Source organism: Haliaeetus albicilla, chromosome 3 (genome assembly GCF_947461875.1).
Source record: "Haliaeetus albicilla chromosome 3, bHalAlb1.1, whole genome shotgun sequence".
In the NCBI taxonomy this organism is placed as follows: domain Eukaryota; kingdom Metazoa; phylum Chordata; class Aves; order Accipitriformes; family Accipitridae; genus Haliaeetus; species Haliaeetus albicilla.
The window spans coordinates 76941482-76959397 of record NC_091485.1 but is presented as its reverse complement, the minus strand read 5'-3'; the positions used below and the strand labels follow the sequence as shown (position 1 = coordinate 76959397).

Below are 17916 nucleotides of genomic sequence, written 5' to 3'. Positions count from 1 at the left end.
GGAGCTGCGGGAGGGTTCCCTCGCCGCTCCGCACGGCCCTGGGATGCAGGAACATCAGAGGCAGCCGGTGCCAGGGCAGGCGAGCAGCAGCACGGCTTCGCCTCGCTCCCCCGGCGTTAACGGAGCGGGAAGAGGCCATTTGCTTCACGCCGAATGGTTCAGAGGCCCCGAGCGGCTGGAGCGCGGCGCTGCTGGTTTGACACGTCCGGTGCTTCGCTCGCAGGGAGCCTGGCCGGGCGCAAGGGTTTCACGTAAGGATTTGGAAGCGCTCTGCTTTACGGAGATGGAAATTTTTATATTTTTAATTTCAATATTAGCGGTTTCGAAGCTGGAGAAAGAGGTTTGGAAAGCCTCCCTGCCTCTCAGGCAGGACTCAAAGGCATACACAAGCGGTGATGGATACTGTTGAAATGAAATTTGGAGGCGTCGGGGAGGAAAACTTCGATTCAGTGGAGTCCTTTCGAGTCCTGCAGATGAGGTTGTAACACTCAACACTTAAATGATGCTTCACCAATTCCAAGGGATGCTGCCAACTTGTCCCCACCCACACCGAGGCTGCTGCGGTCACACAGGGACAGGGGATCGGTGCTCAAGCAAATAAAAACACGGCGAGGCAGCACAGTTTGCCTTCGCGTGTGCCTGGCAGAACGGTGCTGGCGATCCGCAGGGTCCCTGCACAGCTGGAGCACCCGAGCCGAAGCGAAGCTGCCAAGCCGCAGCTCAGCACCGACAAGGTGCAGAAGGCACCGGTTCTAGCCGCGGATGGCAGAAGAGGAGGGCTTGAGCAGCAATGCCCTGGCAGACGGTGAGCCGCGCATACCTTGGCAGGCGGCAGCTCCGAGACGCTGCCGCCGGATCCCACAGGGCCTCTTCCAGCCATGCATTCCTCCCCCAGCTCATCGCCACAGGGCTCTGCCACCACGGGCCGAGCACAGACACTGTTCTGTCCGGGTGGAGCAGGGAAAAAGCTCCAGAGCCGGCCAGGAAGGGACGTGCTTGCACAGGTACAGCTGCAGGAGATGCAGCTTTCCCCCTGCTTTAACAGCACTCACCAGCTGCGCGGCTGGCAGCACCGGGCTCCGCGCAAAGCCAAGTGCAGATGGGTTGCGTCCTGCGGGCACGGCCCGTGAGCGGAGGTGGCAGCCAGGTCCGTTCCCCGGTGCGGCTGCTCGCCTCCCTGCACCCTGCAAGAGGTGAAAGCTCCCGGGACCTGCAGAAAAGCATTCCCGGCTCGGGAGGCTGTTTCTGCTCGCCGGTTGGCGTCGGAGAGGGGGGGGACACGGGCGGCCATCCGCAGAGAGCCGTGCAGCAATTGCTCTCAGCTGTGTGATAGGGCCTGCCCGGGTGCAGAGCAATTTTCCACCACATATTTGCTCTGTGAAGTCACAGGTAGCTCCAGGATTCGCACGTCTGCCCACGTCCAGGACGCGCCGTTGGCTCGGGGAGGATGGGGAGACGGGCTGCAGGTCCCTCAGCTCCCGCGAGCCCCTCGCTGCCAGCCCCGGGCACCGCAGCTCTCCTCTTAATTCCTGCTCCAGCCCAGCCTTTGCCTTCCGTGCCTGGGATGCGCCCCGGAGCACGGCCCCCGTCCTGCAGCCACACTGTAAGCTCCAGGAGCAATGCCCAGCTCCCGCTGGAAGCAGACGAAGGAGCGGAGGGCTTTGGGGCTGACAGCCAGCCCCAAGGTGTCACCCCGCTTCGGTCACCCGAGACACTCCAAGGGACGAGAGCTGCAGCTCCTGCCTTCGCTGTGAGCCCAGGAGACCCACAACTAGGAGAGAAAGAAACAAAAAGGGCAATTTTGCAAGCCAGCTAAAAGACCAACAGCTCAGAGATCCCTGACGCAGAGGGCAACGGCCCTCCCTCCCTCAAAGCTCCCAAGCACGAAGCAGACCCAGCAAGCCTGACGTGGCACTGCAGGACAACTGCTGCCCAGGAACCAGCCCGCAGCCTCCCACCACGGTGCTGCCCCAAGGTCCAACGGCACACGAGGCTGAGGCTGCGAGGCACCGGTCTGTTTCCCTCCACCTTCCTCGCCTCCGGGCAGAAATGCTCATCAAAACTACTGCCAGCGGAGAGACAAGATGTTTCCCAGTAAGCCGCTCCACCTTGTGCAACCGGGAATGAATGCCGCCTCCGTCACAGCCCTCGCAAAGCAAACTTCACCCAGCCCACGGCGCAGGCTGGGGATACAACCCACCGCGGGCTTCGCACCCCTCCGAATTCCAGATGTAGCCCCGAGCCGGCGCGGACCCGGGACTCCCCAGCACCAGCAGCAGCCCGAGACGGAGCTGCCGCCAGCCCCGCTGCAGGATCTTTCTGCCCATCGCGGCCGTACCCTTGCTGACCCGTGTTCCCCAGAGCGACTGGGATGTCCTGGCAATGATCTCCAACAGCAGAGACCCGGGACCCGCTGCCAGCAGAGCAGCTTTACGGCACTTTCATACCTGTTAGCCAAATGATCGCCGAGGGTGTCATCTCTTGCCTGCCCTCCCCATGCCTCCCACTACACCCAGCCCACCTTCTCATCATCTCCCTCCCGGACCCCTCCGAATGCTGCTGAGCCGCATGGACCGCGTGCCAGCCAAGCAGAAACACCAGAGCTAAACTACAAGAGAGTTCGTAGAGGTTGAGGGTGACTCCCGTGCGCAGGGGAGCTCTGGGCAGACCGGGGACCTGGCAGTGCAGTGCACGGGGTACGCAGCCCCTCCGGCAGCACCCACGTGTCCCCGCACGCCACTGCGCCCGGGACGGGAGGACTGTGCACGGCTGCCACCGCTCCCAATCGATCGCTTCCATACGCCTCCCCCAACCCCTTCGCTGTCGCCCTTCGGCAACACGTGCAGCTGGCAAGCTATTAAAATAATGCAGGTGAAAATTATAGGTTAGCTAGTAAAGCCTTACAGAGGTCTCGGAGAAGAAAGGAAAAGGGTCTTTAAACACACCTTTCTGGCGGCTGGGGAAACAGAGCTGCCCCAGGGCGTGCTGCAGCCCTCCGAGCTGTGAGGCTGGCCAGCTGCAGGGCCAGCAGAGCTTGGGCACCCCTTCCCCTCGCCTGACCCCAGGCATCGCTCTCTGGGCACCCCTTCCCTCTCCTGACCCCCAGCATCACTCCCTGGGCACCCCTTCCCCTCTCCTGACCCCCAGCATCGCTCCCTGGACAACCCTTCTCCTCACCTGACCCCCGGCATCGCTCCCTGGGCACCCCTTCCCCTCTCCTGACCCTCAGCATCAGTCCCTGGGCACCCCTTCCCCTCTCCTGACCCCCAGCATCGCTCCCTGGGCACCCCTTCTCCTCGCCTGACCCCCGGCATCACTCCCTGGGCACCCCTTCCCTCTCCTGACCCCCAGCATCGCTCCCCGGGCTCTCCTTCCCCTCTCCCGACCTCCTTGCTCCCCACAGCATTTGGCTCAGGACCACTCGGGGAGCCAGCAGGTCCCTGCCCACCCTCCAGCCGTGGCAGTCGCGGTTCACCGTCTGTAGCCCACTCCTCACACCACTGAGCCGCCCACCTTCCCCCAGCTCTGTTGCCAAGGGCTCAGAGAATTCGGGAGCATCCCCGCGGGCCCTCGGTGCCTGTCACCGCAGCGCCGGGCACCGGCCCAGCGGACTTGTGAAGTGTTTTCCTCTCCCTGCTGTTTTGCAGAAGGCCAGAAGCCGAAGGGGAAAATGAATGAGCGGGTGAGACGCCAAAGGAGGTGACGCAGTCGGCCGCCAGCACGCGAGAGGAAAAGCAAGGCGAGAGGGAAAAGCTCTTCAGCTCCTCAAAAGGGGCCCAGCTGTCCCCCGCCACGGTGAGCACAGGAAAAATCCTGTCCCGGAGCTTTAGCTCTGCTGGGTGCAGGTCCTGCAGCGACCACAGTGGGCTGAGCCAGCCCAAGCCCAGGCACAAGCACGGGTCCTGTGACCTTGCTGGAAGCGCGGGGATTTACGGGATGGCCGAGGCTGGCGGGGACCCTTGGAGATCGTCCACTCCAACCCCCTGCCCGCAGCAGGGTCAGCTGGAGCAGGCTGCTCAGGACCCCACGGGACAACCGGGCCGTGTCCAGCTGGGTTTGCATACCTCCGAGGATGGAGATGCTACAAATTCTCCGGGCAGCCTGTGCCAGTGGGAAAGGAAAAGGAGATGAAACCTCCCTTAGGGAGCTTTTCCCAGACACTCTGCACTGCTGATGCTGCAGAAACGTGCCCTCCTCCAGGGAGAAACCTGTCTGTCTCGTGCACGCTCCAGGCTGGCTGGGTTCAAATCCAACCTGTTTTATCTCCTGCATTTACCAGAAAGGGGAAGCATGGCTCCAGACAAGGAGTATTCTCAGTGCCAGGGCTGTCCCAATGACGAGGGACCGACTGTGCGGCACGACGCATCAGATGGATGGAGTCCTCTCACAGCGACGACAGCCGTGGGATCGGGGCAGAAGAGTTTTGCCATCGCAGGGTGAAAGCTGGAGGAGCAGCACAGCTCCGGCGGTCACCTCTGAGCCAAAAGCCATGCCTCGGGGAGCTGCTGGGGCAGCAGCTGGAGGGGAGCCCTTCGGCTGGCTCTCAGGGAGGGAACGGGGTCAGTGCTGGCCGCAGGCAGCGGCTGCTCTCCGGAGAGCTCCAGCCCCAGATGCCAGAGAGAGAGTCCTTCCCAACAGCTTCAGCTGCAAGGAAAGGAAGCGGCTGCATGCTCGGTGCTCGCCGCATTCGACGGCAGCCAAAGCACGCTTGGAGCCCGCTGGAAAAAAGCAGGGCCAGGGCTCTGAAAGCACGGGCAGGGGCAGCCCCTGAGCCTGCGCTGCTGGGGGGTGGCTGTGCTGTCCTGCAGCCGGGAGCGTTCCTGGGGAGCTGGGAGCACTGCTGGGATCACTGCTGGGGAGCTGGGAGCGCTGCTGGGGTGCTGGGAGCATTGCTGGGGAGCCGAGTGTGCTGCTGGGGAGCACTGCTGGGGAGCTGGGATGTTCTGGGGCAGCAACGCCACAGGTCTTTTCTGCTCCAACACCTTTCCAGATCCCTAGTTAACTGCTTACTGGTCTTCTACCTGCTGATGGATCCCTAGGGAAAGCCGCACAGATCTGCAGCCTGGAAAAATGCTTTCCAGCAAGCCTAGCTGTGGTGACCAACCTAAGTACCGCGTTAGCTGGCACGCTCCGAGAGCAGCTGGATCCGGGTGCGGCTGCAGCTCTCGCCAGTAACCAGCAACACGTTCCCCAGCCTGGGCACTGGCTTGTGCCGTGCATGGGGCTGGCTGGGGAAGGGGCCGGGCTGGCGGAAATGTGGAGGTGGCACGGCCGTGCCCACCCAGGGAAAGCAGACAGCCATCCGGGGCCGCTCGAAGGATTCCAGGAGCCTCTGGAAAGACAAATGCACCATATTGCACATGCAGCAAGCTAAGCCCAGCAAGCAGGCGAGGCACAGCGTCACACATACAGCCTGAGCCAGCCAGAGGGAGCCGCACGGAGCTCCAAGACAGCCCCAAGCAGTTGTTTCTGCTCCCCAGCGTTCGCTGGTACCGGGAGTGAGAAGAGACAACCTGCTACTGGGGGAAATCCCTGCGTGCACCAGGGCAGGACTAGGGATGAAGCATTTGAGGTTGCGGGTCCGGTTTCCTCCAGAGAGCCCGCAGCCTGCTAGCGCGCATGGATTTGCGTGCAGACGGGTTTCAGAAAGAAGAGATGGGTCTCGCCGCCCCAAGGACAGCTCCAGAGGCAGGAGCAGTGGTGCCTGGGGGGGGCCCTGGCCCTTCCCCGGGCCATCCTTGCCTGTCCTCCCCGGGGCCCCGGCTCCTCCTGCCTCTGCACCCCAGTGAGAAGAGGAAAGCGCGGCTGCAGATTTGCCAGTCGGTGGGATTTTCTCCTCGCGCAGGCACGCACTAACTCTGTTTACAAGCGCTCAGCCCTCGGCCCCGGGGGGCGAGTGAAACGATAAAAAAAGAAAGAGAAGAAAGCCCAAACACACCCGCGCACACCCACAGGCACGGCAGGACTCAAACGCTCCAGCTCAGCTCCGGGGATCAATTTCCCCAGCTATTCCACCCGGCTGCGGGGCTCCGGGGAGCTCTAAAAACAGGAAGCCAGTGGTGTAATTTTGAAGGAAATTCTCAAAGCCAAGCCATTAAGGGCTAAAAAGGAGGCTGCATCCAATTCGATCGGAACAGAACAAAATAAAAAACATCATAATGGCAGGTTCAATATTGAGAGTAACCCAATTCCAGATTTCCTCCGCTTAATCCTGCAGGAACCCGCAGATGGCTGGGGGAGGGGGCCGTGCCCGGCCAGTCTGGCGAGGCCGATGCTGCCATTCCCGTGTCCCCCACGCCGCCGGGAAGCCGCACGGCACCGGGGACAGGCACGTCCTCACGCCGCTACGGGACGGGGTGCTCTCCTGTGTGGTCAGCCCCGCTGCCAAACAACCCTGTCCGAAACAGCAACTGCTCTGCGGCTCTCCTGGTTTACGGCTTGAGGCAGAGCTCTGGCTTTGCACCGAGCGAGCGGGGGCCCTCCGCTGATGAAAATTTCCCGCTGCTGGCTAAGGCTGACAGTGGGTCGCTCCTCTCCTGCTGCAAGGCGAGCGCTGCGCCCTCGGACGTGCTCTCCCCTCTGCGGCCACGGGCAGAACGGGCTTGTTTCCCCGCTCGCCCCTTCCTAGCAGCCTGGCCGAAGCCACGCCGGCTGCCCCACGCTCTCCCACTCGGACAGCCCCCGTGCGCAGGGAGGGCCGACGGTGCACGCCGAGGCGGGGAGAGCGAGAGGGGTCTGACCCCCCCAGCCGGGACCCTTCCCCAGGGCACGCTGCAGGGAGAATCTCAGCCACCACCCTCGTGCCCGATGGCAAAGGTCTGCAGCCCCTAATGAACCCCCCCCCGGGCTGATGCATCTCTGTCATTCACTGCGTGGAGTGATGCAACCGTGCTGGAGTCCTCCAGCCCGAACGAGCGGGGCCGTGCCTCCATAATCCCCCTCTTGCAAGGCTGCAGGTACCCCAAGGTTTTAGGATGCGCATCAGGGCAGCCAGGGCTAGGGAAGGCAGGGAAGACGCTGCCGAGCCAGCTCAGCACCTGAAAGTAGTCGGTGCGACAGCACCTCGCTCTGGGACGTGTTGAATGCATCTGTCACATCAGTGCCCTGCAATTTGGGGACGGGAGACGGAGCCCTGGCTCTCGACCGGCATGCTGCCTTCCCCTGCCCGGTCTCGCCGTGGAGCTGCGTGCCGGGGAGCGAGACGGGCTGGGAATACGTGGGAATGGACATGGTTGCCCTCCTGCCGCCGCCGTTGGCTCCCAGCCTCCGTGGGCTGTCCCACCATGGGCACCTCGCCGCTCGTGCCACCGGCCCTCGGAGGGGTCCCGTGTCCGCAGCAGCAGCAGCAGCAAACCTGGCCCAGGCGAGCCCCCCACTCACAACTACCTGTCCCCAGGCTTGGGGGAATGAGCTGCCGCACTCACCACATGATCCATCACAAGGTGCTCCCTGCCTGCATCCCTGCTTAGCACCTGCGAGGCTGCCAGGAAACACATGTGACCCCGCTGGTACTGCTCGGCAGGCCTTTCTTCCTCTGATTTAGTTGCTGTTAGCTTTTTTTTTTTCTTTTTTTTTTTTTTTCTTTTCCACCCTCCCCCTTGCCTCGCTCCGCTGCCTGCCCTCCTGGCTGAATGCTTGCCAGCTGGGACTCACCAGCCGCGCTCCCCTGCGCAGGGGCAGGTGCCGCCCCGAGCCCCCCAGCCCCGAGCGGGGCAGGAGCCCCGGGGGGCTGCACGGGGGAGCTGGGACCCCCTCACCCCCCCCCCCCACTATTTTATATTAATCCAATTTTTCGGCTCCCCATCAGCGGCCATCGCTCCTGGTTCATGCTGCTCGGTCTCCCCGTCCCCGACAGTGGCCTGCGTGCCCCCCTCCCCACCACCGCCGCTGCCCCCCCCCCTCCTCAGCCCCCTCCCAAAGCAGCTCCAGCTGTCAATGGCTCAGATGGGAAGTGCAGGTACGCTGCTGGCTCCCTGCCCGTCTCCCCTGTGTCTGTCTGGTGAAAGAGGAAGCCAGTCCACCTCTGGAATCCTTCACTCTCTCCTCGTTCCTGCTCTCCCCGCGTCTCCCCCGGGGATTCGGGGTCAGCCTCTCTCTCTCGGTCTCTCTTTTTTCCCTTGCCCCTATCAGATTACAATGCATGCAGTGTTCGCTCCAAATCCCCCACTGCACGTTAATTCTGTTCCTCTGTCTCTAACTACCAAACTGCTTTCCTGTGCCTCCTGTCTTTCCATTCCTCCTCCGCTATTTTTTATCTCTGACAAATAGAGCACGTCAGCTCCAATTGGAGCGAGCGGGATGGGGAAGGGGCTGCGGGAGCAGCCAGGAGCCACGGAGGAGGGCGAGCGAGCGGGGAGACGAGCCAGGTCGGGGCAACGGACGGGGAACCGGCACGAGGGGTCCCAGCAGGCAGGGACACGCGGGTCCCCAGTTCCGTCAGCCAAATCCCCTTCACTTCCAGTGCCCAGATGGGACATCCCACAACAAAGAGCTTAGAGCAGGGCCCCGGGGCTCGGAGGCCACCCGAAGCGGACGAGACCTCCCACACGATCCGTCATCCCCGCCTGCCTCAGTTTCCCTCTGTTGCACGAGGCCGGGTCTCCTCCGAAGGCTGGGGTGGGAACGCGTGCCCGGGAGCATGAGCTCCTGCCACAGCTCGGCTCGGAGATCTTTGCTCCTGCCCAGAAACTGAGCCGGACTGCATGGCAGGGCACAGGGCAGCACGATTCAGAATAAATTCGTGACTCCCTTGGCCTGCGCAGGGCACGCTGGGCCAGCGACAGCAGGTCAGCCTGCGGCTACAATGGGAATTGGGGGATCTGGGGGGGGGGGTCTCCTATCCAGGCAGGAAGCCCAGAGCGGAGCACAGGGCTAGAAGCAGGACTTGGAGACTTCCAGCCCTTCTTGATGGGACAGACGGACGGACCTCTGGGTCTTTTGGTCCTCCTAGCACAGGTCACCTCCTCCCAAAAGGCAGGGCAGCCGTGGCATTGCCACGGCCCCAGCCCCGGAGCTGGGCAGCAGCAGGCAGCTCTGCCAGGGACCCTCCTTCCCCGCAGGGCAGGGGCTCTGCTCCCAGCAAGGAGCAGAGAGCCATGGACCACCACCCCGTGTCCTCACCCCGGCCCTCCTGCGGTGCAGGGGACGAGCGGCAGCTTGGCTGGGCAGCGGGCAGGGGCGCAGGCTGAGGGTGGTCTTGGCGGGGGGCAGCAGCTTCTGCAGCCCCCCCCCCACCTTGGATTCGTGCCCGTGCCTAAGGGTGCTGCTGGCACTCGTGCTGCCGAGGAGCACGGGAGCACCCTGGCCCTCATCTTCCTCACCAGTGGCCAACGGTGAAGCCGAAGGGGCAAGGGGGTGCAGACCGGTGGGGAAGGCAACGGGACGTCAGCCCTGGGCTCCTCCTGCCTCCTGCCCCGACGCGGCCCTGCGGCAGCATCCGTCTGCTGCCCCCGGCAGGGACGGGGCGCAGAGGGAGCCGGAGCGCGGAGGGTGACGGAGGGAGGTGGGCTGGGATTCCCTGCACCGAACGCGGGAACCGCGGAGCGGTTAATGAGGGGGAAAGCGCTCGCTGGCTTCCCCTGCTCGTGGGCTGGAAGGGGGAAGGCAGAGGCTGCACGGTGCCCTCCCCCAGCCACGGCTCTCCCTGATTTATGGAGGGGTGTTTTCTTTAGCAAACCCAGCTGCCGGTGGCCTTCCTGCCGATGCCTTTTACCCTGCTCTGCACCTGGAGAGGCAGGACTGACCCGTCCTCCCCCTGCACAGAGCTGGGAAGGGGCAGGGGGGATCACGCCTACGCGCGGGAGGAAAGACGAGGGAGCCGGGATCTTCTCAGTGGTGCCCGCTGACAAGGCAGGAGGCCGTGGGCACAAAGGAACACACGTGAAATTCAACCCGGACACGAGAAGACACTTTTTTTACCGTGAGGGTGGTCAAGCTCTGGCCTGGGGTGGAGTCTCCATCCTCGGAGATATTCGGAACCTGCCTGGACACAGTCCTGGGCAGCCTGCTCCAGCTGACCCTGCCCGAGCAGAGGGTTGGACCAGACACGCTCCAGCAGCCCCTGCCACCCCCAGCCATTCTGGGGTTCAGTGATGGGGGACGACACCCCAGAGAGACCCTTCTCCTCCCACAAGGATGGAAAGCTCGTGTCCCAAGCAATTTAGATGGTAACCACTAGGTTTCAGAGTAAACGTGGGCTCACATGACAACGGATGGCAGCCTGCAAGTTGCTGCACCCACATGGGCCCAGCAGCACAGCTGAAATTTGCCACACATCCGACAGAATGGACTATAAACCTCCCTAAGATAGCTGAAATATTGCCCCAGTCAGTGCAGATCTGGGTCCAGGCTCCTGCCACCCCTCCAGGAAGCTCTCCTCGGCCGGCAGGTCGGAAGCATTTTGGGATGAGCCAGCAGCGAAAGTCCTGGGACTTCCCAACTCGACCTTTCTCACCAACAGCACATGCCAGAAGATAAACTCTGTTGGAGGAGGCAGAAAAGAGCCTGTTCGTGGCAAACGGCATTTTATCAGCCCACCTCGTCCCCAAACACACCACCTACCTCGCTGCTGCTCCTCCACGGCCATCCCAGGAGGCCACGCAAAGAACAGCAGCAAAACCCACCATGGTGGCTGCAGCCAAGCCACTGGCTCGGGCAGCTCCCCACGGGGAGCAGAACCGTCCTGGGACCGGCCACGGCCACGGCCCACGCTCGCACCTCTGCCCGCTGCCAGCGGCTGCAGCGTGCAGGGGCCGGTCTCCCCCTCCCTCCCCACCTCCAATCTTTCCGTGCTGATTTACTGCCCACAGAAAAAGTTTCCCTCTTCGAATCCAAGATTCCTTGCGTTTTGGCTCCTGCTCCCGCAAACCCGAATCAACTGTTAATTTTGGCAGGTCCCCTTTGCTCTGACCGTGGTCAGACTTTTCCATTCTCGACACCTTGGGAGCTGTTCCTGGGGTTGGGGGGGCGGGGCACAGGCATCCCCCTCTCTTCCTGGGCACTCTGCCCTCCCCGTTAAGAACCGAGGGCTGGGAGGACCTGCTGCTGCTGCTGCCACGAGGGCTGATGCTGCGCAGCCAAATACGGTCCAGAGCCCCCCACTCCCCACCCTGCCCTGGGCTGGTGTTTACTGGCACGTTACTGGCAGAGCTCAGGAGCGAACCAGGTAGGTCTGGAAAGGTCCCGCTTCAGCGGCCAGCCCGGAGCCGTGGTCTTCTCTGGCCCAGTGGGCAACCGGCCAGCGCGGCAAAGAGGAGCTCAGCTCGGCTCAGCTCAGCTCCAAGCGGGGAGCAGCTGTCTGGCAAGGGAGGCCACGGAGATCCACCAGCAGAGCTGGGGGAAGAGAAACCACAGCAAGTAGTCGCTTTGCGGGGGAACCTGTGGTTAAGCAGATTTACAAGCCGCCCCACAAACAAGCCCAGCACCAAGGGAGGGCGAGAGGCACCCACTGCACCCTCTGCCGCTTCCAGATGCCGAGGGCTGCGGACCCGAAGAAGCGCTGGAGCCCTGGAGGTGCTGCCTCGTCCTTCGCTGGGATGCCAAAACCTCGCGCTGGCCTGCGAACAGATTCCCCCTCCCCGCGGCTAAGTGCTGCCTTATAAAGGAGCCGCCCACATCTCGCTTCTGTGCAGAGCAGGCCCAGCTCGTTAAAAGATTATGAGATGTAAAGGCAGACCGTAGGCCCCCCTGCCTCGGCGCCTTCCCAAGCAGGGCAAGGGGGATGGGATGGAAGAGGGATGGGGCGACGGGGCCATGAGCCTGGGACGGCCGGAGAGCGGCATCCTGGGGATGCGCAGCCCCCGCTTCCAAAGAGCACGAGTTGCACCGCGGAGCGATGGTTTTCCTTGCTCTCGGTGAGCTCAGAGATGCCCCTGCTGTCCCTTATGCCAAGTTTCCCCTGGAGGAGGGAGTACGCCAGACACAGGCGGGCTCTGTCCTCCAGCTGTTTTTAATCATGCCCGGCAAACCCCTCCCGGGACCCTCTCTCCCAAGCATCTGGGAGCAGAGCTAAACCCGGATGAAAGGAAACCCTGCGCAAGCCCTCCCCGCAGAACGACGGGCAGTGGGTCTGGCAGAGGTGGCAGAGAGCCCCTCTCGCCTGGCCGCCCCCTCCAACACGTTAGATACGCACCTGCGTCCCCCCCCAACTCCCCCTCCTCGCCCAAGCCCCGTTCCGCAGCCCAAGGAAGGATTAGCCAGCGCAGCAGGAGCAGCACGCAATCCAGCACCGCTGCTCCCAGGGACCTGCCAGAAAGAAAGAGCAGAGTCTTCCATGTCAACATTCCTCCTGCTTAGGAAAACACGGCCCCGTTCCCCTGAATAGCCTATTAAAGAGAGATTTCCTGCCGGGTGGCGGAGAGAAAGCAGAGGGAGGTACCGCAGCCCGGCCAAAATCAGGGACGCGTGATACAACTGACCGATCGCCGCCAGCCCTGGGCAAGGCCCGGGCAGCTCCTCGGCATCTCTAGAGGTGATGCTCTGTAGGTGGGGAGATGCAGTCGGGAGCGAGCAGAGAAGGCTCCACGTCCCGTGCCGTGCCAGCTTCCCTCTCCGCATCGCACAGCGGGAGGAACAGCTCTGACAAGCGCAGGGCTGTCCTGTTCAGAAGCCTCCCCAGCTCTATTTTCCTCCTGCCCCACGGGATGGTTTTCTCCGTACTGTCCCGGCCGTATCACAGGTTTAGTCACACACTGGAGAGCATCGAGGAGGGATGGGGCCAACGCCAGGCACGTTTGATCCGAGCCCCCTTCGGAGGCTGGTCACGGTCCCCGTAGGCCAGACTGCAGCCCTGGTCCTTGCCTGCAGCCACGCCGTCCTGCAGCCCCCACCAGCCCGCAGGCACACGGGGGGCTCTGCCCTCACCCCCAAACCGGATCGCGTTGCTGCGGACGGCAGGGGTTTGTCTCGGTTGTGCCCAGCGCGAGCAGCAGCTCCCAGCAGGACAGCACCAGGGTCGTGCGCCCAGCAGCTCTGCACATCGCTGCGCTGCGATTCCCGAGGGCACAGCACGGAGCCGAGCGAACTGAGAGCAGTAAAATGACAAAGATCCCTGGAGTGACCTGTGGAAAAAAAGGGCACACAAAAAGCATCACAGCTCTACAGCGCAGCTTCTCCTGGAGTCTCTGGCCACCTGACTCTTAGCAAAGGGCAAGATGAGGTGCAGCCTCTGTTACCGTAGCCCAGAACCCTTCTTCCAGTCCTTACAGATAAAATATTTGCACTTCAGAGAGCACAAGCGATGTGCAATGCTGCTGCTCTCCCCACCTTCAGAAAGCAACCGCCCTGCCCAGGGAAACACAGGGTCTGCGCTGACGACCCTGCTCGGCTCTCTAAGCTCCCACCACGGAAGGGGAGGCTTTCATTTTGCAATTTCCCTTAAATGAAGAAGTAAATAGTGTGTGTCCCGAGCACAGCAGCCAGGATCTCGTGGTGTTCCCGGCTGGCTCTCGGCACAAGCCCCGCCGGCCTCCTGAGCCGCAGCAGAGGCACCGGAGCCTCCTCGCACCACGCCAGCCTCCTGGAAGGGGCCAGGACTTCTCCTCCATCCTCACGGCAACGGCCCAGCCTTCCCCACCGCAGCGCACAGACCCAGGTCACGTCATTCGCACCCGCTTCACTACAGCCCAGAGAGTTGTTTCCAGCTGATGGGACTTGTGTGGTTTGAACTGCACAGGACCTCTCTTTCTCTGAGGGCAAAGCCCAAGCCCGGGAGAACCTCGGGGAAACAGAAAGCTCCAGGCAGGGGCTGCGATGCCACAGCTCCTGCATCGCAGAGCGGTGCGGGTCGCTGTTCCCCAAAGCACACTGGAAGCCCACCACCCACCCCTGCCTCCCTCCGCCGCGCCGGGGCTGCCGTCCGCAAGCCTCAGCCATTAAGCAACAAGCAAGACAGGTTTTAATGACTCCCAAGTCCCATAAAGAGACATTCCTCCAAAGCCAGGTCTCGGCGCATCTCCTCCCCCTCCCGCCATCCGAGCCCGGCTCCGGAAAGGGGTCGGACCCTCGGGGCAGCCCCTCGGAGGGGCAGGACGCTCTCCTCCTGGAGGCAGATGGGCTCGCGCCCCTTTGAAATAAAGTGTCTGATTGTCACCCACATCCACCACGCCTCAGTAACGCGTAATGGGAAAACCCGATGTGGTAGGAAAACCTGACGCTGGGAGAGGAAAGAGATGGGACGAACTCGTGCAGGGGCAGGCGAAGGAAAAGGGGGTTCGGGGTCAGTTTGCTCCCCAAGAGCCGGCAGGCGGGATGCAGAGAGCCAGGACCCCCAGCCCGGGCGAAGGGCAGCGGCCGGCTCGCCGGCTCGCCTCGGCCATGAGCGATTTTCAAGACACGGTGGCCATCGGGAGAGGCTCTTTCCTAAACAAAGAGGGATCGCTCCGGAGCTTAGGAAACATGAGAAAGAGCCCCGCTGCCAGAGCACAGGCTGCGAGCGAGCCTTGCAGCTGGGGTGGGATGCAGAGGGAAGCGGGGACACGCTCTGGGAGCGGGGGGCCGAGGCCAAGTCCTCTGGCAGCTGTCGGTTCGGTAGCCGGCAGAAGCCATTAACGGCGTTTGGCTGCAGAGCAAAGCGACGCGTGGTTCCCGGACACACAAACAGGCGCTCGGCAGCGGCTCCACACGCTCTAGAGTTACAGCCGAGACCCGGAGGCGAGCGCAGGCACAGGCCGACGCTTCCGACCGCGCCGGGGGCCCCGGCGGCGCGGCTACTGCAGGGGCCGGAGCGCAGCCGGCTCAGCTCAGGGACCACTCGAGGGTCCAACCTTTTGCCCCCCCTCCTGGACGGGCTCTGTGTTTCTGACTGGGGAAGAACCGTCCCCAAGGGATGCAGAGCCACGGATTTTGCTCTCAGGACAGCTCCTGCCTCTGCAGAGTGGTGCTGACAGCCCACGCGCTCTCCCAAAAGCAGGCAGAGCCCCTTCTCTAGGGAGGGGTCCCTTCCCTCGTCCCCGGTGACTGTCCGGAGGGATGCTGAGCCCCGGCACACTGTGCGTGATCCCCAGTTCAAACCCCTGCTCAAGCAGGGTCACCAGGAGCTGGTTGCCCAGAACTGTGTCTAGATGACTTCTGAATACACCCAGAGATGGAGACTCCACCACCTCTGTGGGCAACCTGTGCCAGTGCTCGCTCATCCTCACAGTCAACAAGTGTCTCCTGATGTTCTGATGGAATTCCACAGGTTTTAATTTATGCCCTTTCCCCCCTGCCCCGGCCATGGGGACTCCGGGAAGAGCCGGGCTCCCTTGACTTCACTCCCTCACATCAGGGATTTACACACATGGAGGAGGACATCCTTATCTCCTGGCTAAGCAGTCCCAGCCCTCTCAGCCTCTCCTCGTATGGAAGATGCTCCAGTCCCTTCAGCATCTTGGTGGCCCTGTGCTGGAATCGCTCCAGTCAGTCCATGTCTCTCTTGTACTGGGGAGCAGAACACCGGACATTGGCTCTCAGACATCTCTTCTTGAGGCTAAACCTCCGATCGCAACCCAAGGGAGAACTTCTCAGTGCTTGCTTTCGTGCTCTCCGATTAGGGCCCCGTTCTCCTGAGGAGCAGCACGGAAGCAGGACTCCCTTTCCAGCCAAGACCACGTCCACGCTGAGCAGAGCAGATGCTGCGCGGGTGCCGCAGCAGAAGCCTGCTCCGGTGGCTTTGCTCAGCATTCACTTTTTTCACAACAGCGCGATGCTGTCACTCGTGATCAGCCTGCCTTCTCCTTCGCAGGACATCATCTCCCCAGTGGTACAGCTGGGTAGTTGCTGTCCTCCACCATACTCCTTACCCATTTACCAATGTGTCTTTTAACAAGCACACCAGCCGCTCCACCATGCAGGTCATTCATAAAAGTCACGATGCAGGTGACAGACAAGCGCAGACCTCAGCGGGACCAGCGAATGCACCCCGCCGGCCTCCCCACGAATCCTGGATGCCGATGCCCCACGAACAGTCACTGCCAGCTGGGCACCCACGTGCCAAAGTGTCGCCTGGACTCTCCCACGAAAGCACAGAAAGAGACAGGAGGCAATGCCAGCAGGCTCCCGAGGCTCCTGCCACCGACACCTACCGCCCTGCCCCGCTCAGACGTCGCTCCCCTGTTGCAGAAGGAAGTGAGATTGTTTTGACAGACTTGTCTATGTTGGCAGTTACAAGTCCGCTCGCTATCTTCCAGAGGTTTGCAAAGGGCTTGATTATTTTGTTCCAGAGTTTTTCCAGGAATTGAAGTTAAGTTGAGCGGTGTTTTTTTGGACAAGTTGTGCTACTGGATAGGGATAGATGAAAAAAAAAATTAAAAAACCAGCGAGGCCAGCCTGTGAGAGCACCGTGAGCGAGAGGAAGGAAGGACCGGACTCAGGTCTGCAAGCCCAGGACTTAAGAGCAGCTGCGTTGCCCCCAGCCCACAGGTGACGGAGCAGCGACGGAGCATCCCTGCCCAGCGCCGGGCACACAGCAGCCTGTGCCGGGCAGAGCTGGCACTCTTTGCCCCAAGGACACGGCAAAGCGGCCGAGCTAAAGCTTCCCTGATTCTGGATCACCCGTTACTGGGATTAAGACAGCACCCAGCGACCACAGGTGAGAAACATCTGGCCCCAAAGACAGCCTGAGAAGAGGCAAGAGGCCGGGGAAGCATTAGCACCCTTTCCGTGATGGGGAAAGGAGGTGCAGGCTTTGCACGGGAAAGCCCTTTTCCCACCTCGCCCTTTCCCCAGGAAGCCCAGGGCAGACCAACACCATCGGCCGAATTCACCGCTCCAGCTCCCAGGGCAGCGTCTCAACCCCGAGGTGACCCGTCCTCCTCACCTGCGAGCTCTGCTCTAAATGCTCTGCCTGCTGAGTGCAGGTCTCCTGCCTTTCCCCCAGGAGACAGTTAGGAATTTATAAACTGACCTGGCTGGCTTTGAATGAGGATTTTAATTCACCAGGCATCCACAGAGTTCCCTTTGCCACGACTTAAAAGCAACGCTGTGTGCTTGCTGCACGCAGGTCTGCTGTAGCTGCAAATCCCAAGGATTGTCCCACAGCGGGCTGGATGACTTCCACATCCCTTCCCCTCCTCCGGCATCACCGTTGTGTGCTTCACGGCTGAAGAACCCCACCAAAACCAACCAGGCCAAATTTTCAACTTGGCTGTTGCTACCAGTGCCCCTGTATCGCCTTTAGGCAGCGTCAAGGAAGAAATCATCACCAGGGTAGCGAGGTCGATCAGCACTTGTTTTTTGGTTCGTTTTGGCAGTTTTTGGCTGGCACTGAATTATTAGCTATTTTGTCAAGCTTGTTTATGGCTTGGGAGTTCAACAGGCTTTTTTTTTTTTTTTTTTTTTTTAATATGTTAAAAGCCTTCTGAGAGCACAGCTCTCCGAAGGCAAGTCCAAAGTCCAAATAATTGTTCCCATGCCCTGCTTGCCCCCAGGTTGCCCGTCCACGCTCGACAGTACACATCTGAGGAAAATAAGGGTGCTCGGGCTGTTTTTCACTTGAGTCATGCACCTCTTCCCAACAGCCCGGACTGTCTGGATACTTCTCCTTTCTTGCCAACTCCAAAGTATCTCCTTTCTGGCCTCAGATCTAAGTTTTCAGATACACCCAGCTGACGTGTGCTCAGAGGAATCCTCGCGGGCACAGGCCACTCCGAAGCTCCCTCGGGAGCCAGCCGTCAGCCCCAAGTCTGGCAGTGAAATATTGGTTTGCAAAGAGCCTTCCATATATATGTATACGCACTTAAACCCACATTTCTGAGCGCTACCTTAGGAATCAACGGTCACCACAGCAAACCCAGGAATCTTCCCAAATAGCTCCCTGACACCACCGACACAGCTGGGGGCTGTAAAAGCCAAACAAAATTCCGGGTGAGATCAATGCACAAGCCCTATCCCCGCAGGCGCTGCACGGAGGGGTGCCGGTTTAGACCACGAGCTCTCCGG

General features: G+C 61.6%; 1 protein-coding gene across 2 annotated transcripts in view; it reads right to left on the bottom strand.

Annotated features, from left to right (window-relative positions):
- BOP1 (BOP1 ribosomal biogenesis factor) overlaps positions 1-17916 on the bottom strand; it is a 67245-nt gene that overhangs the window by 25313 nt on the left and 24016 nt on the right. The gene's annotated exons all lie outside the window — the stretch shown is intronic.